This window comes from Mytilus californianus, unplaced genomic scaffold (genome assembly GCF_021869535.1).
Source record: "Mytilus californianus isolate M0D057914Y unplaced genomic scaffold, xbMytCali1.0.p SCAF_33, whole genome shotgun sequence".
Taxonomy (NCBI): Eukaryota; Metazoa; Mollusca; class Bivalvia; order Mytilida; family Mytilidae; genus Mytilus; species Mytilus californianus.
In genome coordinates, this window is record NW_026262683.1 from 1,508,497 (window position 1) to 1,531,763 (window position 23,267).

The window sequence follows — 23,267 nt, forward strand, 5'->3', positions numbered from 1 at the left end:
GTTACGGAGGAGATGCTTGCAGGGTAAATTTCAAAGGTGCATAAACTGTTCGATATCATATACCAAATATCTAAGCGACATATTGCGAAACAAATATTTATCGCAAGAACAAAATTAGGCGGAAGAAAAAAAAAAAAAATAATCAGAAGAAAACCAATAGGTCTTTCCACAGAAAAGTGGAAAGACCTAATTAAAAACCAATTGTTCAAAGAACAATTGAAGGTCTTTCCACATCAATTTTCTAAATAATTGATGAGAAGCTAATTCTGGTTTACTCAAAGCTACTATTGGTGTCCAATCATAGGTTTCTTTATACTGATTCAATAAACATATGGTTTCTATAGACTTTTGCCTGAAATAAGGGAGATAATTGGCTACTTCCGGTTTAGAAAATGTCACTTTCGGTCTCATATGATAGATTTATTTACACATTCCAAAAATATATGGTTTATATATACTTTTGCCTGTAAAAAGGGAGATAATAGGCTACTTCCGGTTAAGAAAATGTCACTTTCGGTCTCATATGATAGCTTTATTTACACTGATTCCAAAAATATATGGTTTATTTATACTTTTGCCTGTAAAAAGGGAGATAATTGGCTACTTCCGGTTTAGAAAATGTCACTTCCGGTCTCATATGATAGATTTATTTACACTGATTCCAAAAATATATGGTTTATATATACTTTTGCCTGTAATAAGGGAGATAATATGCTACTTCCGGTTTATAAAATATCACTTCCGGTCTCAAATGATAGATGAATGTATGACTATTCAAAAAATATATGGTTTTTATGTACTTCTACATGAAATAAGTGCAAAAATGACCACTTCCGGTTCACTCAATGTCACTTCCGGTTGACATTTTTCAAGGTCATATGTCACCCAACATTTTGCAAAAGATCTTATGGCTTTATCATGTACCAATATGAAGTAATAATCAATTTACCTTAAAATAAAACATTTCAGGGGCAATAACTCCAATAAGATGTCGCTGGATTGTCTCAGACCAATGTATCATATCTTCATTACAATAAAGCAAACATTTTGCACTTGTTCTTTTATATATATCTTTAAAAGTGTTTGAGAAAATGCAAAAACAAGGAAAAGTCAAAATTTAGAACTTGACCTTGACCTTTGACCTTGACTTCATTTTCTAAGTTGGGACCTAGGGGCCTCATATAAAAACATTCCAGGGTTATACAGTTAAAGGTTTGTGAGATAAAAAAACATACCGACAAATTTTTTTGGTAAAGGTAGATAACTCCTATAAAATTTCATCGAATCGCTTCGATCCAAATTAGCCAAAAATTCCTGAGGATGTAACGAACAATTTAGAAAAAGAATTTTGTCGATATCTTTTTTTGTTACGAAGGAGATGCACACACTTGATAAACAGTGAATAGGGAGATAACTCTTACAAAGAAAATTGTTCGTCTAAGCAGGATGAAATTTAAAAGCGCATAAACTATACGATACAATATGAGAAATATCTAAGCGACATATTGCGAAACAAATATTTATCGCAAGAACAAAATTAGGGGGAAGAAAAAAAAAAATAATAATAATAATAATCAGAACAAATACAATAGGTCTTTCCACAGAAAAGTGGAAAGACCTAATAATAATCAGAACAAATACAATAGGTCTTTCCACAGAAAAGTGGAAAGACCTAATAATAATAATAATCAGAACAAATACAATAGGTCTTTCCACAGAAAAGTGGAAAGACCTAATAATCAGAAGAAAACCAATAGGTCTTTCCACAAAAAAGTGGAAAGACCTAATAATCAGAAGAAAACCACAGAAAAGTGGAAAGACCTTATTAAATATAGTTTCGGCAACTTCTATTTAAATATTCATGAGGAAAAATAATATCGGGTCAGTGACTGTATATGACATAGAAATATACAGTCAACGCATTTTGACTGCTCAAATAGAACGAGTGCAGTATAAAGAAAATTTGTTGTTCGACCTGTTAGTCAAATGCGTTTTGTTAAGACATACTTTTTCACTTTTTTGGTCTTTTGGAAAATGTTGTTTGTGCTGTATTTAGACCCCTCTAACAAGAAATTTGTTTTGCACGCACACGTATAAAAATTGCGGTTTTTATCCACCGCAATCATAGGTTTCAACGTTGTTTTCAATTTAGACTTGTTTATATATATATAGGTAATATACGAAGATGATGTAAAATCGTGTTGATAAATATTTCGGATTAACAAATATCCTTCGTCAGTGTCAATAATTTTAACAATACTAATGGTTTGTGTAAAATAGCTCAATAATAGAGGTCGGTCAATTTAAATCCTATCCAATCGTATCAGGTGCGTTGACGTATACGTATCTGGGGACATACTAATATAACATGTCGTACTATCCTTGAGTGAAATATCGTTGAATATGTGAAGAAACCGTGCTTACGAGGTACTTGGCACTATGTGTGTAACTAATATAATTGTCAAAGTTTAATTATCTCGCGTCTGGAACATAACCGAATCGAGTGCACATTATTTTGAGCATATGATGTCTTTTTTCCAGTGTTGCATTTGGTAATTTGTACTGTCTTCGTGTAATTGCCCTATATCTGGGTTTTTCACACAAGCCTACGTGAGCTAATGATAAACCCCCTTTTCGCAAAACACCATATATATAATGGATAATTGTTTTCGCTATTGGTTTCCATGAAATGAAGAGAATAAGGAGTTTTGATACTCAGCATAGACTTAAACTCGGGATCAAATATTTTGTTTTCTTATGCCTCCAGATACGTTAACGTCAACGTGTCTGATATGAAGTGATACGTTTTAGATTGACCGACCTCTATTACAGGTAAGTTTTAGTCTATTGATTTAATCCCAAATCGTGAACCTCATCAAATAAAACAATACTCAATAGACGTGCCTGTGTATATATACGTCTATTGAGTATTGTTTTATTTGATGAGGTTCACGATTTGGGATTAAATACTCAATAGACGTGCCTGTGTATATAAATGTCCCAAATATTTTACACAAACCATTAGTGTTGTTAAAATTATTGTCACTGACGAAGGCTATGTTTTAATCCGAAATATTTGTATATTGGTAGATTGATTATGTGTTATTCGTGTAGTTTATATTGTATGTAGAGAGCCTTATTGAAAATTGGTTTAATCCAAAAGGAGTTACTCTCTTAAAATAAAGTTTTTTTTCTTATTATTATTATTATTATTATTATTATTATTATTATTATTATTATTATTATTAAGAGATGACAGAACTGGGAAGTTCGTTGACACTTGGTTCTAGTACTGCAAAAACTGCGACCAAAACCGAGTTAAATATTAGAACAATGAGTAATCTACCAGAAAAGCAGAAGTAAATCAGTAAATCGCGTTTTTTATGCAGTTGGAAGGCATAAAGAGTAAATTTATTTGAAATTGATAAGTGAACATGATTCTCATTCAATGATATACCGAAGGAAAGTTCGGAAATTGTATTTCATAAAAATTGCAACTAATCATATACAAGTGAATATAATATTGCGGTGGTTACTAAGAGACAAAATGATTAAATAAGCAGACTGTTCAAAATACGACAGTGAAGTCACGAGTATTTTAATTCTTCTATCAATTGGAGTGCTTGTATATTTTCCAATAAAAAAAGCTATAAGCAAGACATAAAACTTATGAAAACTGAGTTAGATAAAAAGTTACTCGCCTAACAAACGCTGCAAACTATTACGGTGATTCAAACTTGCTTCATTAAATTAACTGAAACAACTTTAAAGAACAAGCATTTTACTATAGCCAGTTCTTAATGAAATTTCTTCCGGGTTTAAAACAAGATATTACGGTCAAAGCTTGCTCAAACTTATAATCCGAATCAATAAATACAACTGCCTTTTCCAAACCAACTATTGATTTAAATGATCATTTATTAAGAAAAAAAAACTAATTTTTATTATCTTCTTTAATTGCAAAGTTTGTTTCATACCTACCTGAAAACATACGTCATAGCTTTACAACAAGAAAAACTACAGCGACATTTGGATGTTAATAGTGATTTTAGTGGCATCTAATCACAACGAGGTCAGGGTGAGACCAACATTATTAAGAGTGGCTATATCACACTAGGGGGTGCATATAGATAATACAACAGCATCATTCACCGATGCGATTCCATACTCTAAACCAAAATGTAGAGCAAAACCATTTCGTTGATTGGATGCTTTAGACAAGCTTCAATGGTGTTATCATGATAAGAGTAATGATGTTGACCAGATATGGGTTTTTGGAGACTTTTGTCAAGGGATATTATAGAGTTCCTAATAGAATTGCAAGCAACTAAAAAAAAACAATTTCTAGCAGGGTTTAAAAAACCCGGGTTTTATGAGTATTGCCCAGCCCAGTGGGAAATACTGAGAAAACCCGGGTTTTACTGGGCTTTACCGGGTAATACTGGGCAATACTGGGTAATATGAAATACTGGCCTGAATTTTAAAAGAGGAATCAGTGATTAATCACAAATTCAATACATTAAAGTCAAAGAATTCAATTTGTTTTTTTTTTAATAAATATAACTTATATGAAGAATTAACAGTTCTATGTAAGGAAATAACTTTTAAACATTTTTTGTTCATTACTAAAAATGTTTACTAAGTTTTAGCATATGTTTATGTACATCACTAATTAATAAGTAACAATTCAGATTATAATACAGATTTGTTGATATAACAATAATCAGTCTTTTGATTTTTATAAGTGTTCATGGCCTGTCCCCTTAGGGTGTTTGTTTAGCAATATGATTGTATAACAGTTAAAATTTACAATTCATTAAAACACTGCAATAAAATGCATTTTTTCAACTTGGATTTAATATTGAAACAAAGCTTGGAAATTAACAAGGTATCCTGAAATGTCCAAAACTTGTATTCTGCCTACATAGAATCAGTGGAGAAAAGGAAGACATTGAATTTTCAATCTTCAGGAATGACTCTCAATGGTTATCCGTTTAAAATGTATATCTTTAGCTTTAATACTATTAAACTACAACAAGTCTTTACTATTTTGTGTAAATATAAGCTTGCAAAATCATATTACCCAGTATTGCCCAGTATTACCCGTTTCTAGGAGTATTGCAAAGCCCGGGAAAACCCGGGTTTTCCCACCCGGGTTTTCCCGCCCGGGTAATACTTTGCCAACCCTGTTTTCTGGACAGGTACAATTGTCTTCTGTCGAAGAAGCGCACCGATGTCACAGTTGTAGCATATCCTCCAATTATAAATGCTGAACCGAATGATATGGGCATAGGAACCTGATGTTCAGTGGTTGTCGTTTGTTGATGTGGTTCATAAGTGTTTCTCGTTTCTCGTTTTTTTTTATATAGATTAGACCGTTGGTTTTCCTGTTTGAATGGTTTTACACTAGTCATTTTTGGGGCCCTTTATAGCTTGCTGTTTGGTGTGAGCCAAGGCTCCGTGTTGAAGGCCGTACTTTGACCTATAACGGTTTACTTTTACAAATTGTGACTTGGATGGAGAATTGTCTCATTGGCACTCATACCACATCTTCTTATATCTATATAGTGTATACTGCCATAAAGAAATGTCTTCACATGTCGAATAATTCTGGGCAGGTTCATGCTATTCAAACATTCAACCAGCAATTCTATGCAATCGCACAACAAGTTAAATCGCAATGGTCTCCACAGCTTGTAAAAAGTAAAATAACAAAAATACCGAAATACTCCAAGGACAATTCAAAACGGAAAGTCCCTTATTAAATGGCAAAATCAAAAGCTAAAACACATTAAACGATAGCAAAACAACTGTCATATTCTTGACTTAAACATTGGTAAAGGCATTTCCTTATGTAGAACATGGTGGATAAAACCTGGTTTTATAGCTAGCTAAACCTCTCACTTTTATGACATTCGCATAAAATTCCGCAAAACCACTCCTGCTTTCAAGATTGGATTACGGATGGAGATCAGTCAAAGATTCCTTGCTATTTTGAAGGAAACAATTCAGTAGATTTTCATTATCCTGTAAGGGAAAATTACAATGTAAAAAGTCCTGTGTTTGTGTCACCAAAACATTGCATGTACCGACTTATGTTCCTGCTACGGATAGAAATCCTGCAAGAACGTGCATACACATACTCTGACAGAAGAGGTTTGAGGACTAACTTCAATTATATTTGTCCGTAAAACTCTTGGTGAAATTTGTAAAGGCACATTTGTGATTATGTATAACTGAATCCTGTATCAAAATCTCAAAATTCCTAAAGGTAAAATGTGGTTCTTGTATTCGAAAATGCTTTTAATATTTGTTTGAATATTCCGTACTGACTTGTGATCCTTTTTTGCATTTTATTACATACAAAAAGTCTTTAAAACCCATAAATCAGTCTGTTTTAAGAGAGTTTGTTTGGAACTTTGGAGTACTAACCCAAACCTAGATGTACAAAATTAAAATGTTCAACAATTATTGGGCGTTAATAGATATATATTTTTAAAAATACATATTTTTGTTTTCGTTTTTTTTTCTGTTGGTTTGCTATGATTTTGAAGCCCGTAATAGTAAGGGTTATGAAAAAAGGAAATCTTTTTTGTTTAAACCACCCCTTTTTGTAAAATCGTATCACTTTTTCGGTACAATTAATTTTTTGATGATTTTTAACTTTTTAGAAAAGATAATCTATGCTGGTTTGCAAATTTTTTTGGAATGAAGGAATTGCCGTTTTTATCAATTATACAAATTTTGTACGGAAAACGTTTGTTGACCTTTGATCTTGATTTCTGAAAAACGGCACCATATTTTCTTTTGACCACAAAATTAAATTAATACAACACATATTTTCGAATCGAATGATATATGATACAGCCGTGTAGTATTTTTGACTATTCTATTTTGAAAATGTTCATTCTGGTCACCGGGCTATAGACAGTGTTTACTCATGTAAATAACTTAGTTTCGGCAATGTGGTCTATCGAAGTGTAAACCAAGGAGATGAAGAAGAATCTTATTATGAAGCAGCAGATGGAAGCAGGATTCAAATAACATTAATTTTCATATATTTGTTTTCACATTTTGATGCTTTTCGTTTATGTGCTGCATTGTGCAATGATTTTATTGTGCATTGTACTTGTAGAATATAAAACAAGCTACATTTGTATATTTATGAACAATTGAAAGTTACTATATTCAATCTTAACGATATAGCAATACCGACTTGAATTCAAGAGTCAGATTTAAAACCTTTTAACACAAATGGGAGAGAAATTGTTCAGAGACAGAATGGGACAGAATTGAATCTTTTGAATCTTTTGAATGGAATTATCAGAACTGGATATCGAATAAATATATCGTTAAATTTGATTGTCTCATTGAAAACAAATATCACTTTTATGAAATATGCAAGTCTGTACATGAAAATGCAGAAACTATAGGTCTAGACCAAATGTTGTTAAGACAATGAATTATTTGACACGAAAGACTGCTTCCATTCGATGCAATGCATTAAAGTCAAGGGTTTATATAAAGCACAATCGAGAATTGATAGAAAAAGAGATAATCTGTTTGATAAAATCACACATTCCTCCCTGATTTAGAAAAAAAAGTTACTGTGATGATTGCATTTTTTCCTGCCGATACAGATACGGACTCCATATTAACATTGAACTCTGCTCCATATCCAGCATTACAGTCTAGCTGATTTTGTTGTTTTATTTACATCACACATAGGAAAAACTCTTTGTGAATGGACGACAGAAGTTTTTTAAATGGAACCTTCCAGGGACAATTCGAAAATGTCTCGCAGAGATTGCAAACCAGAGATACGATAAAAAGGAAACATCTAAAGGTCAAATGTACTATGCGGATGTGATAGATAAAGAAGAAAATTTAGACATTTCGGAAAATTGTATAAACGAGGAACTATGTCAAGCCTGATTCAGAATATTTTAGAAATTTCTCGATCAACTTCAAGATATTGCAACATTATACATTATAAATGAGGGACATTTAACATATCTCTTATTGTACCTATATTTTTCGAGAATGTCTTCCTAGAAATGAGTGGCTTGAATGAAACTAGGAAATCAAAAATTGCAACTCTCTTGTCATTTTGAGGCCCTGCTTCATAAAAAAGTGACTGACGTCACTCATCATTTAGGTATAACTGATAGTCTGGACACAGGGGATAAAAGACTAGAAGTTCATGCTGAACCAGAAATGTGCTGTTTTTGTACATGTTAAAAGCAATTTCCTTTGATCTATATAAGTGTAAATAAAAAAATGAAGAAACAGTCTATTCGGACAGCATTACACAACACCAGTAAGTACTTTTGATAGATAATTTGGTGCATCTATCATTCAAAACAGATCTGCTGACAGGTGAGAACAGAACTACATAGATGTTCACTTTACCATAAACCATAAAGGGGATAAATAGAGATTCATATCAAGTTCAAGCTGGCATGCGGAGGAATGCGATGGAACAAATGATTGCATTTGCAAAGAGGAAAAGAAAAAAGATTTAAATAGTACATTTCCTTAACTGTATCCAGAGAAAGAACAGGTATACAAAGTTTTTAAACAAGAAGCCATCTGGTCAATTTCTGGTCTTTGTGAAGATTTACAAAATGAACAATTTGTTTAAAGAGTGTCAACAAGCACAATAAATCTGAAACGTAATGTAACTCCAATAGATCAACTGAACTTCACGTTAGAATCAGTTCATTTAGATGATAATGAACTCAATATGTTCATCGAGGATCTAGACAAAAGTCTCTAGACATAAGTTAGAAGCCAAATACATAGAGATGCAAAAATCAAAATTAGCACTTCCAAATCATCTGAATAAAAAAATATTATTCTAACTGACGAAGAGAATACATTTCATTATTAGAAAATATAAAGGATAGCGGAAACAAAAAGATCCAGGCAATCAAAACATGAATGTTGTGGAAAGTGATTCCTACTAAATCTAGGGGATGAATATGAAATTAGAATAGAGAAAGACAGTGAAAATGTTCGTTATTAGAGCAAATCATGGATGTTATTATTCATATTGAAACAATTATGATGCAAAAGAAGCACAGAAACAATCTTTCAATGTTAGTAAGACAAACCCTATATTAACAAGAAACCCTCCTCTAGCGTCAGGGCGTGATGACAAAATTGTTTTGAAAATGTATTGGATGACAAATTACTTAAAACCGAACATGTTGGGATTAAAGAGAGAATATTCTTTGCATCTGATTTCAAAATTGCAAACTATTGTAAACTTATTTAAACTAAGGGACACTAGTCTTAAGTTTCACACCTTTCTCTCTGAGTGTCCCGTTATTCATCTGAGGAAGTCCAGAATAACCAATCTCATGTCAACCTATAAAGAATCCAACTTATTCATATCTTAATATCTTACAATTAATATGAATGGTCAAAACTTTCAACGATTAAACATAAAAACAGCAACAAAAATATTTGGTGTCGTTTGACTGTATTCCAACATCAGCATGCGTGTCTTTTATCAAATCATTACCAGACCCAGAAGCAGCTGAAATTTACAAGATTATGTCTCAATAGATATAAGAAGATGTGGTATGAGTGCCAATGAGACAACTATCCATCCAAGTCAAAATTTATAAAAGTAAACCATTATAGGTCAAAGTACGGTCTTCAACACGGAACCCTGGCTCACACCGAACAGCAAGCTATAAAGGGCCCCAAACATTACTAGTGTAAAACTATTCAAACGGGAAAACCAACGGTCTAATCTATATGAAAAACGAGAAACGATAAACACTTATGAACCACATCAACAAACGACAACTACTGAACATCAGATTCCTGACTTAGGACAGGTGCAAACATTTGCAGCGGGTTTAAACGTTTTAATGGTACCAAACCTTCATCCTTTTTCTGAAACAATAGTGTAACATCACAACACCATCAACACCATCATTCATAAGTTAAAAGAACAATTTGGAACACATTTCAGAAGGAACATTGATGGATACAAACAGCTTTTACCGAGGATAAAACCGTTTTTTTCCATTCTCATTTTGAATGTAGCCTCAATCTATGACGGATTGTTCTCATGACTTCTTTTAATGCATTTTCCAGCTGATAATTTCCGTTTACATGTAATCATCAAAGCAAAACTGTACTATCTCCTTATTATGATAGCAAAATCAACTTTGGTTTAGACAGTATAAGGAAAATTAATCAAAGAACAGCGAAAAAAAGACATGATCTACATCAACTATGGATAAAGAGAAAGAACTCTATATTTAAAAAAAAAACACTTTACACGAGAAACAAGATTTAATGACGATGATACAGATAGAGATGCCAAGAAAGTCCTCAGCACCAAAGAACATGGAACATCAAATGTATGCTGATGACGAAAAAACACATATCATACGAACTGTGAAACTCATGATGACGCAAAATGCATTCATTAGAGAAGAAGACTATTCATTAAAACATATTTACCATTCTAAAATTTCCGAAATTGGAAAAACAACTTTAAATGGGAACACAGGAGTTCATAATTACTGTCAAAAAAGGTCAAACTGTTAATGTAAGGAGACCTAAAATGCAAGCCAAAACCAGAAGCCAGTAATAGAGTCAGAAAGAGAAGAGCATAAAATAGTGGCTAAAGTAGAGTGGTCTTGATTATTTTTCATCCAAACCCACCACCTGCTAAGTTGATCTGAAACCAGATGGATATCAAATGCGATTCTAATATGACGTCCTTCTTTCGCTTTGGAAACAAGGCCATTTTCTAATTACAATAAAACATTAGCTGCACGTGATTGACGTCACAATTGAAATTGCAACGTCAGTTGTATTTTGAACTACGCCGGAGGTCGAAATGGACAGTTTTTTGTGTTGCCCGATAGGAAATTAAATAAAATCAATCTAGTAGTAAGTTTACGAATTTATGTATTTTTATCGTTCAACTGTTGACTTTCTATACGTTTTTGGTTCATCAAATCAAAATGGCTGCCTTTTGAATGTGTATTATGGTTCGCTTTGAAGTACAAAAGTTTTAAATATTCCTATCAGAATCGAAATAATTCTATCATGCCATGCTTTATGCTAATTTTAACATGGGAAGGCATTATATTTGTCAATATTTTACACCTCGCTAACGCTTGGTATACAGATATTGACAAATATAATGCCTACCCATGTTAAAATGAGCATAAAGTATGGCATGAAAGAATTATTTCTCAAACAATAAATCCCCTTGTGTAAAAAAAGGCACTATAGCACTTAATCAAAACATGTCAGGTAGTACAAGCACTGCATACAAAATCATCAGTGGGTTCTGAAGGTGATCAGCTTGTGTCCTTTGACTTCCAAATGGTGCACACAACAGAAACAATTGTTTAGTTTACTAGTACAAAATTCAAATTATTTGCTTCTTCTGGACAACAACATGTTGGTTCTCAATGCAAATATAAAGACAATTGTTACCAATCTAAAATTTTGACTGAATTGTCATTAGTTAAGAGAAAGGTTATGTGACTCCCTTTGACTGTAAGGCCAGTACTAGAATGAAAAGGGGGAAAAAGAAAATGCTATAGACCATTTTTACAGAAGAAAACAAAATCTTAAGCTAGGAAAATTTGAGCAAACAGCCTGTTGTATAATCCTAACCATACCAGGTAAAAAAAGGTCACTAGCAAGTTTCTGATTAAACAGTTGAAATATGTAGACCTGAAGAGTAACTAAATAGTGTATGTCGACAGTGAAGCATATTTGTATTTGTCAGAATGTGAATGCGTGAAGGATAATTGCCAGTGTGACTTGTCCGCAGCACCAGTCACATTTTGTTTTCAGAAAGAAAGTGGGTAGACAAAGAAGTGCTTATGAATAATATCAAGCAAAAAAGAAAGAGGAGGCAGAAATGTCACAAGCAGACTGTTCGTTTTACAAGAGTACAACAAATAATCTAAGGGATGGAAAATGCGTGGTCAATGTTGTTAAATCAGCAGGCATTGATAATTAGGTGATACATCTACTGATCATTAACATGTCCGGTCCAAAAATGAAGTCTCTTAAAAGGCCAATATACTTATGGTTGCAAAACGAGAAACCAGAGTTATGATATGACTGAAATTATACCTCGTTAACTTTTCAACAAATTAATGATATGATTTCTAGTGTAATATACTTAAGCAATGGGTGTAAACGAACTGTCATCTGTAAAGAAAAATGGACAAACTAGAGACAATTTAGTCAAAACTTATTTAGTGGAAATAGAAAATGGAGAGAGAGATAAGGATTTAACAAACTTGATAACTTCTTCTACACAAAACAATGCACCAAAGTATACTGTCAATCTAAGGTTGACTGAACTGCTCTAATTTAAGTACATGTCTTTGTAAGACTCATGCAGTAGGTGATTAATGACATGTTAAAAAGTTCATTTTTTGTCCCTTTATGATACGAAAACAGGTATATGAATTCAATTCTGTCGTTATTTTCCATGTGTAATGTGCAATACGTATAAAACGTAGCATTTAAAAACTGATACTATGGGAAAGCAAAAGTACCATGGAAAAAAGTTAATCAAAAAAAACAATGAGGATTTTTACAATCTTCACAAACAAAACACAACACACTAGTCAAAATTGTTAAAAATATAAATTTACGTTATAGTTTGTTTCCATATCAACCATTTTAAAACAAGTTAGAATCTTATAATAAAAAAAAATCAAAAGTTTTATTTCTGTTTGTCTCCAAAAACCAGCAAAGCGCTAACATGGAAACTTTAAAAGACAAAATATTAAATATCTTTAAAATAAAAATAAAGTCGTGTCTTGTTTCTTTAACATGTTTAAAGAATTGTTCTTATGAAAAATTGTCCATTTTGACAATTATCCAAATTTCCATACAGATGAACAGTCAAACTTCTAGAACTTAACAAGCCAAACTTCTCCCTTTATTTGTGCATTTTTTATGTGTTAATTATAATTGAGAACATATGGTCTATGAAGTTATATTGATAAAAAATGAAAACGTATACTCTGAATATAGTGCACCCCTTTTAATTTGATAAAAAATTAAGTTTTCCAAATGTTATAATGTGTCTTTATCTAAATAAAGGTTGTATTTAACCGTGAATTCATCTAGATATTTTGAGCTTTGAAGCATAAAATTGCTTCAATGGTTGGGGACAGTGAAGTACTCCTCCCCCCCCCCCCCCCCCCCCCCCCCCCCCACCCCCCTATATTTAGATATTTAATTTCTCCGAAATATAAAAAAAAGTGTTAATGGTTACGCATAACCCTTTGTCTAGCCTGAGACTGATTCTGTTAAAAAAACGGCAACAGTAGTATACCGCTGTTCAATAGTCATAAATCGATTAGGCGAAAAGAAATCCGGGTCATAAACCAAAACCGAGGGAAACACTTCAACCATAAGAGGAAAACAACGGAACAACAGAAACACTGTAAGTATAAACGATTAATGTTGAATTTCCAAAAAAATTACATCTATTTCGCATGTTTATCAGTAAAGCAAAACATTACGAATGTGAAAAAAAAAATTTGCTCAGGATACTATTACTTTCAAGAAGCTTCTCTCCCTGCTGTGTAAAATTTACAGAAGGTTTGACATAGATAATCAAATGCAAAGATCTTTAAACACAGACTGTACCCTCATGTTCATGTTTATGTTGAGTATAAAATAGAGCTTAGTGTATTTTTCATGGTTTTTATTTTCAATCTAAAGAGCTATGACGAAACTTCAATAAAGTTTTATGAAATTCCATATCAGTTTGAAACAGAGTATTGATTTTTTAAACTTTAAAACTAGACTGTATAGTCTCTTTCCAAGTCTTATCACACAAAAATTAAAGATCATTTTCCAGTATAACATGTTAGATATGGGGAAATTTGAAATAAAATTCTTAAGATTCTTTTTCTTTATCTTGGAGAAACATATGTTTAAACACTGAATTCCATAAATGTTTGACGAAGCAAGGCTGAAAAAAATATATATCTGTTTTCTACTTACATGCTGAATGAAAAAAAGATCAATAGATAGGTAAATAATTATATCTTTAAAACGTTTTTGAATAAAATAGTGCTTGTTTATAAATGACAAAATATTTTAAGAGTAGGCACAATAATCTAGTGTAGACAGAGAAGGATTTGCGGAAACACAGCTGTTTTTGTACAGGCCTTATTGATTGGTAAGAAACATTTTAACTACAGACTTAACATAATTGTTGACAATGATGACTGAATGTAGGAATGCTACGTCTTACTTTTGCGGCATTTGTAGGAGACAATACAATGCGCAGCTACGCATAAAGCTCATGTTACATCCGTCTTGTGCATATTGCAATTGCTAGCAGAATAAAGTGGATTATTCCATACTGATTGAACTTGGGAGGTTTTTCTATATGCATTCAAGTTTGAATAATATTCACCTGCGGAAAAGGTAAATTCACTGCGCAATACGTCGCGTCCTTTACGTATATAATTATGATAAAATCGTTTGATGTACAGTTGGCTTCAGTAAATAATTGTCATACCGTATAATTTCTCTCTCGAAATACGGAATAAAACAAGTAGTGTCTTCTGTTTCGATAAATATGTGGTTTAATCGACTTTTGAAATAACTTATATTCACTTCGGCAGATGGCCTCAGTGACGATTTGTTATTTAAAAAGTTAATAAAACCACATATCTAGCTCATCAAAAGAAATGAATTGAATACAATTTAGAATAAGACATATAATCGTAGTTATTAAAATGGCTCAGTTACAAAATAAATATCCTTTAGAGAACAACCATTTAACTCTGAATGGGAAGGGGATAATTGTTCTTTGCTTAAATATATTCTTAATGAGAGTTTTTTTCATTAAGTCTTATGTTCAGTTCTGGAAAAAATTTAAGCAACAAAAACAATTCATAATTTGATGCTTGCATGATACAATACAATGTTTCAAAAAACAACAAGAAGCACACAATTCCTCAAAGTAAAATAGTCGTTCTTCAAGCGTATAAATACTTCTTTAAATATGACTCACATAAAAGTTATCACAATTCTAGAATAACATACCAAACAATTTTAGAATCATAGCAAATCTACATTTGCCATTTCCAACAACAGATTACAATGTGTAGTAATTCCATTCAAGCAAACAAGAACTAAAGTATGAATTTGCGAAAAAGTTTTGATGAAAATATTTCCAAACATAGTATGGTTTTTCTTTTCAAAGAAGTAAAAATTTGTCCATTTTGTCTTTTATTTTTAAACTTTAGAATCTCACATTCTTCCTTATCATGTCTCAAAGAAGTTCCTAAAACTTTTACAGGTTATCTGTCCAATAAATTTGCTATTTAGTCTTTACTGTTTTTGAGTTTTCCTATCCTTATCCTTTCTGTATTTTAATTTGTATTTATAAGCAATCTCGAAAAAGATCCAAAAATTTCCATTTCTTTCAATGATCAATGATAGTTGACTATCATTTTTATCATTTAAGTACAAAGTTGTATCATCAGCTTATTGGCTTATTTAAATACAATGTGTTTTCATATGAAATTTAATCTGAAATTCTTTTTATAACTTTGTTATTTCTAATTTTCAGTGTCAATTACGCAACGGCTTGCCTTATTCCTTTTTGAATTTTTAAAACATTTCTGACATCCATCAATTATTTATATTACATGTTTGAATACCACTATAGGTATAGAACCACTAATTCAGGCCCGGTCGGAAAGAACATACAAGAAAGTAGTACATATTTTAAACAAAATAGTTCCTACGCATAGCTGTATCTTTGTCAATAGTGGGAATATTTGGGTAGTTTTTGTATCAAATGAAAGCTTGTTGACTTGGGATGACTGTAGGACCTTTATTGAAAGTTTTATTTGAATAATAAAGAAGTATATGAAATTTTAATAGGAGGGCTCATTTGGCCTGTTGTTCAGATCAGAAGTTCCTGTTTTTGTACTATCAAACTTCCAGGAACCAGTACGTTCTAATATGCAATTAAAGGTATGTTGATTTTTTCAGCACAAGTCAGGATAAGGTACAGTTTTGACATGAAATAACTGCCACTTTATTTGAACTTAAGACAAAGTAGCCATTAAAGCTTGAAATTGCAGAATTTAACATAGAAAGCAATGGGGCTATGAATTAGTGGTTTTATACCTATTACTGACAGGCATATGAAATTCTATTTTTAGAAATCATACCCTTTACAGTGAAAATTGGTCACATTTGTTGTCAGAAATCATGTTACATTATTTTTTTTATGTAACAATTATGTTAGTGTCAAATAACAACCCTCAAATTGCTACATTAAGATATTTTAACCTTTTTTGGTCATTTAGCATGCACACAGTTAAGATTTTACCTGAAATTTTATTTTTTGGAGTATCTTACACTGAAACCAATGAGACTTGTATATTATGACTAGTTTGCAGTATAAATATTGTTTTTGGTCAAATTATCTAGTGAGTGTTCATGTTTTATTGTCTTTCATAGTGAATTATTTATTTCAAGGAAAATTGGTGTATACTTATATAGGAATTCCAAATTCTCACTTGAAATGCATTTTATAACCATTTTAGCAAGTTGTCTAGCTTGGAGATACATAAATTACTCTTGGTGATCCATGTTTATACATAAAAGTATGGTTTTTTACCAAATCACTCTCCTTTTCCAACATGTAGAAAAAAGGGGGGACAAAATTATCAATTATATTTTATGTTTTGACCACTGTATTTATATTCAAGGAAGAATCTCTGATAAAAATAAGACATATAGGTAAGAACACTGTTATTTGAGTAAATATTAACAAATCAGAACTGGTAAAAAATGAAAAAGTGTCATATCTGGCACTATTAGTATCCATATGTAGTTTTCTTTGTTTAACGCATATGCTACTACCAGTCTAATTTGAGCTTGAATTCAGTGATATAGTGTTTTGACAAAAGCTTGATGTGTTTTTCTATGCTAGAAATAGATCATAGAAGGAAATTAAGTCAAGCAGAAGTCAATATAACAAGTTTGGTGCTGTTATAGGTATAGAACCACTAATTCAGGCCCGGTCGGAAAGAACATACAAGAAAGTAGTACATATTTTAAACAAAATAGTTCCTACGCATAGCTGTATCTTTGTCAATAGTGGGAATATTTGGGTAGTTTTTGTATCAAATGAAAGCTTGTTGACTTGGGATGACTGTAGGACCTTTATTGAAAGTTTTATTTGAATAATAAAGAAGTATATGAAATTTTAATAGGAGGGCTCATTTGGCCTGTTGTTCAGATCAGAAGTTCCTGTTTTTGTACTATCAAACTTCCAGGAACCAGTACGTTCTAATATGCAATTAAAGGTATGTTGATTTTTTCAGCACAAGTCAGGATAAGGTACAGTTTTGACATGAAATAACTGCCACTTTATTTGAACTTAAGACAAAGTAGCCATTAAAGCTTGAAATTGCAGAATTTAACATAGAAAGCAATGGGGCTATGAATTAGTGGTTTTATACCTATACAAAGTTTTAATCAAGTTTAAGAATGATTCATTGAATCCAAAGTGATATAAAGTGTGTAACAAAATTTTTTATTCAAGAGTGACGAAGGCTGTTTGAAAATCGACAAAACCAATAGCCCCTTCTTTATCATATATGTCTGCATAATCTATATTATATTGTATTTGTCTTCAATTGAATCCAATTAATCTATTGTTTATGTTTCCTGATTGCTCTGTGTTGATGAGTTTTGTTGATTTTTTTTTCAGTCGTTGAGCTAGTATATGGGATTTTAAAGAATTTTAACACGGAGCTTTGGCTTATACCGAACAGCAAGCTATAAAGGGCCCCAAAACAATTCAAACAGGAACACCAACGGTATAATCTATATAAAAAACGATAACACTTATAAACCACATCAACAAACGGCAATCACCAAACAACAGGTTCCTGTCTTAGGACAGGTGCAAACAAATGCAGCAGGTTTAAACGTTTTTAGGCGCCAACCTTCACCCTAACCTGAAATAGTAGTGGTACATTACAACATAGAAAGACACACTGTAAAATATCAATTGAAATGGCTTAACTCAATCAAAAAGACATATTAACAAAAGCAAGTAAACATACACTGAACGAATAAATTTGATCTATGACATAATCTAAATACAATATAAATAAAAAAAAAAGGGGGGGGGGGGGGAGATGTAAAACAATAACCTTGGACAAAATGGCGTTAAATAAAATAACGTACACAGGTATATTTAAATAAAATAATTTTGTTGTTAGGAGTACGGAAATATTTTTTACAAAATCAATAAATTTGTTGTTTATAGTACGAGAACAGAAGATAAAATTCATCGTCATACTAAATACTTATCAAAGGTGGTACAAATTAAAAATAGTGAGACGAGATATAACACATCTTTAGTAAACATTGAATAACAAAAATGCATTACAAATTGTGTCAAATTGATAAATATAAAGAGTCACTAACGAGTATAGTAATTTTCTGTACTGGGAAAAAATATCAATAGGATTATTGTTTACATAATTAAAGAACCTTTTTGAGCACGCTCACATACCCCAGGCCCCCACATTGACAGTGGGCAAACAAAATCTTACTAGATTCCTAAGTTCAAAGACTCATAACTCCTCCAAAAGTCAACTGAAAATAATTTGTTGAGCATATGCAAATATACTAATTATGTTATTATTATGTACAAAGTTTTATTAAATTCTGTTGTGTGGTTTCCGAGGAGTTGCAATGACTAACTGTTGCAGTTGTAAATAAGGCTAAAATTTTTAGTCAAAGGGGAATAACTTCTAGAAAAAAAAAGAATCATAATTTCCTGTAGTATATTGAGGCCAATAAAATCAAAGGGGCATAACTTCTAGAAAAAGTTCGCATGATAAATTCCTGTCGATATGCACATCTACATAGTATGTCCCTATTATCTACAAAGTTTCATGAACTTCTGTGGTGTAGTTTCAGAGGAGTTGCAATGACAAACTGTTGCAGTAGTATATTGAGGCCAATAAGTTCAAAGCGGCATAACTCGTAGAAAAAATTGAATCATAACTTCCTGTCGATATGCACATCTACATAGTATGTCCTTATTATTTATAAAGTTTCATGAAATTCTGTTGTGTGGTTTCAGAGGAGTTGCGATGACAAGAGCAGGACTGACGGACTGACGGACTGACAGACGGACGGTCGGACGGACGGACAGACGGTCGGACGGACAGACAGACGGATGGGTCAAACACATTATACCCGACGCAAAAAAAGCTCAGGTCTGATATGAAAAGTCTTAAACAGGGCAATCTGTCATGAACAGACCTGTCCTTCAGTCTGGTCAGTAGCAGACATGTCCACAGGTCTGGTCTGAAGCAGACCTGTCCACAGGTCTGGTCTTGGGCAGACATGTCCTAAGGACCGGTCAATAGCAGACTTGTCCACTGGTCTGGTCTGGAGCATACTTGTCAATAGGTCTGTAGCCGTCCCACCGATGAAGTTAACTTGCTTGTCTGCTTAACATTTCTTAGGTTAACATGGAAAGCAGTCAAAAAGTCTGCTTCAAATTAAATTTTGTACTGGTTAAGACTGCACCCATCTGTACTTGGGAAATTGGCCCTACCTCTTTGAATGAATCATGTACATTTTACGAATGAATTTCAAATAACTGCAAGCTGCTTTAATCTTTTTTAATGTTCCATCGTCGGAAATATGGTTATATTCCAAAAGTACTTCTATTGTTTTCCTCTCACATATTTACATTCGTACAAAACTGTTCCAGTGTTGAAATATACCAAATAAACTAAGACGTTGGAGAAGAAAGGACGTTATATTCATGTTCATATTCATATAAACCATCCTGAGATATGAAAAATACTGATTTTTAGTGACGGTTCAATATTCTAAATAAACAGAAAACATGCTGGCACTCTTAACTGATGCGACAAAATCTTGCAGTTATTATGTTCTAACATTGTTGTCAATTATTATATACAGTCCACCCTGATTTCATAAATTTACTAATTTACGATACGGTTATATAATTTGCACAATAGCGTGCAAATAAGTTACCTAATAAGGTGCACATATGGTCAGTTGATCCGGTTAAATAGTTTTGTTAAACAAACCGGCCTGAGATAAGAACACTATTAATGTTTTGTGACGGTTGAATATTTTAAATAAGAATAGGATGTGCTAGCACTCCAAATTAATGCAGAAAAAAAAAGTAGAAATGTGGACTCTCTGAATTAAAGCCAACCATATATTTTATTAACTGTTCGCCAATTTTGCTTTCATTTATCATATGTATTTTATACCTAAAATTAAGCCTGTTCTCTATTATGAGTCTATTATACAATTTATGTACCCTGCGGTTTTATCATTGATAATCAATGCTATATGATAATCAAGTTTTAAGCTTACACATGTTCACGTACTGCTACATTTTAAAACGGATCAGAACTTAAACACTTTATAAAAAATACAAATCACTTGAAGAATCTGATATGTTTTTTTTTCAATATTGGCACTCATACCACATCTCCTTATTTAAATGTACGTTACCTCTTTGTTTTTAACTGGTTATTAAAAACAAAGAGGTAACGTACTCTTTATATCTAAATATCGTTTTCGGTTTATTAAAAGGCAGATCACGGACAATTATTTACTTTAAACAACATTTTATATGTATTGTATTTTTTTTATCTGTTTTGTTTATTTCAAGAAACAAAGACATTTCAAAATATTTTATTAATCGATGTAAAGTGGTCTTGGCAAAAGAAAATAACTTTGTGCCGAGCAGACCAGTCAAAAGATAATTTTAGATCAGATCTGGTTCATCCGGAGATGAAAAGGTCGAAGTTACCTTATTGCAGGACTGGTTTCGGAATAAACTTCAGTAGCAGACCTGTCTAAAGTCAGCTTTTTCGGCAGTCATAAAACCAGTCTAAGAACCAAGTCTGCTTTCCAACTAAACTTGATTTGGATCATAGGACCGGTTGAAGCAGTCCTAAAACCTGTCACAAGTTAACTTTGACCGGTCAAAATGACGGGTTATCAAGTCAACTGTTTGTTATTATAAAGAGTCACAAATTTTAATAAGAAAAAGAAGATTCCCTGACATAAAAGCAGATTAGAGTTGGAAATCAAGGAAAATAGTTGTACCAAACAAATACAGGAAAATGTCGAATTTCAGAAGCACAAAAGTCTGTTCATTTAGGTGTAAGTAAAAACTCACGAAAGGTTCCAGGCTTATAGTTTGCTATCAAGACGCGTGTTTCGTTTGCATAAGACTCAACAGTTGCGCTCCAATCAAAACAAATGCCATGCCAAATGCAAAACGAAGTTGAAGAGGTATTAACAACCATAATACCCTACTACGAATTTATTAAAACATTTGGATGAGAAACATATGCATCTATTTTGTATCAAAGTCATCCAATGCCTATGCATTTTTGAGGAGAGCTGGTTATAACAAATTTCGTAACTTCAATCCCGTCCAATTTTCCCGAATGTGACCTACCGAATTAGACTTATTATCAGGTTTGTACTAACATGAGCAACACGACGAGTGCCACATGTGGAGAAGGATCTGTTTACCCTTCTGGAGCACCTGAGATCACCCCCAGGTTTTGGTGGGGTTCGTGTTGCTCAGTCTTTAGTTTTCTATGTTATGTTTTGTGTACTATTGTTTGTCTGTTGGTCTTTTTCTTTTTTTAGCCATGGCGTTGTCAGTTTATTTTCGACTTAAAAGTTTGAATGTCCCTCTGGTATCTTTCGCCTCTCTTTTATAGTCGATAGAAAAACTGTAGCGTTGTATTATTAGTTCTGGTTTTCTATTAGTGATATATATTGACTATATTTAGTACATAGAATCACTGCAAGGTATACATGTTCGTCAGACAGGGTTTATCTCTCCATCAGCTATTTCCAATGATATTAATTATGGTTAACATTTTGTGATCGAGTCCGTATCTCCTATATTATAACCTATGGATCAACTGTATTTAATGAATGGAATGATTGTAAGATGGACAAGATAATATGGCCAATTGAAGTAACATTATAATTTCATATATTAACATCTTTGTCTTTTTTCTGAATTCAATACGGAATATCGACAAAATCTAAACGGTTGTATGTTATGTCTATTAAATTGAGCAGGTGTTTTCCATGCATCCTTTAAACGTTGATGAACATGCCCACGACAAATTACCTGCTATTTCTTAAATATTTTGTTTGCGCATCGCATTAAATAAAAAATCAGTTCTTTTAAACTCAATGAAATGTTAACCAATCAAAATGTATATTTCATATTATATCAATATCGAAACACTGATACATGCAAGTGCTATGCATATAGAAAACAGGTTTTTCAAATAAAATACTGAATTAAACTATTGTTGTGTACTAGAAATTTGTCTACGAAATCTATGTCCACGCCTTGTTCATGTCATTTGAATTACACAACATGTAAAAAATTCAAAATGTAGCTATATGAAAGAGAATACTTATTTTTTAATTCAAATTTCCAAACCACAACATTTGTCAGCATAGTTTTTAACAGTATGTACAATTCAACACACCAGATCCATGGACAAACCGATTTATGAGTTTGAATACCACTTTGGTATACTTTGCCTTTTTTGTTCCGATTCGACGTTTACTATCCTCTGACAATTTGATTGATCAAAAATTTGTACATGTATCAAATTATATGCATTGTGTTCCATGACCAAGGTAAACATGTATCACTAACATAAATTTCTAGTCAATTAATTTTATAACAGGATGAAGTAAACCACTTTTCAATCTAACTTTTTTTTTCTTTCGTTAATATATTTTTTTGATTGTGTTTTAAAATAATAACTAGAATACTTACAGTAAACATTCACTACATGTTTGACCTCCCTGTTTAATTGCCACAGAGGATGCTGACCCGAACATATACATTCTTTCTCATCATCTGCTTTGGTTACAATACGTTCTATACTATATACAACTTTATCAGTAGGTGGGGTGGCTGTTGATGTACTATTTGTAAAATCATCACATTGCCAAACAATAGTGGGTAATGGATTACCTCCTGATATTTCACATGTCAATGTTACTTTATTTCCGTCAATGATAGGTCCACGTGGTGTTTGTATAACTGCCGGAGAGGAATTTGGGGCATCTACATAATATAATTTCATTGTAAAAAACTTAGACAATCAGAATTTTGTAATATATATTTGTCTTTATTCGAATACTGTCAA

The 23,267-nt window shown here is 32.3% G+C and overlaps 1 long non-coding RNA gene across 1 annotated transcript in view; it reads left to right on the forward strand.

The window, feature by feature from the left end:
• The window catches only part of LOC127736576 (uncharacterized), a 417,821-nt gene that overhangs the window by 60,973 nt on the left and 333,581 nt on the right, over window positions 1–23,267 (forward strand). The window contains exon 3 of the long non-coding RNA XR_007999052.1: window positions 1,707–1,757. This is a non-coding gene — a long non-coding RNA (uncharacterized LOC127736576). The remainder of the gene's footprint in view (window positions 1–1,706; window positions 1,758–23,267) is intronic.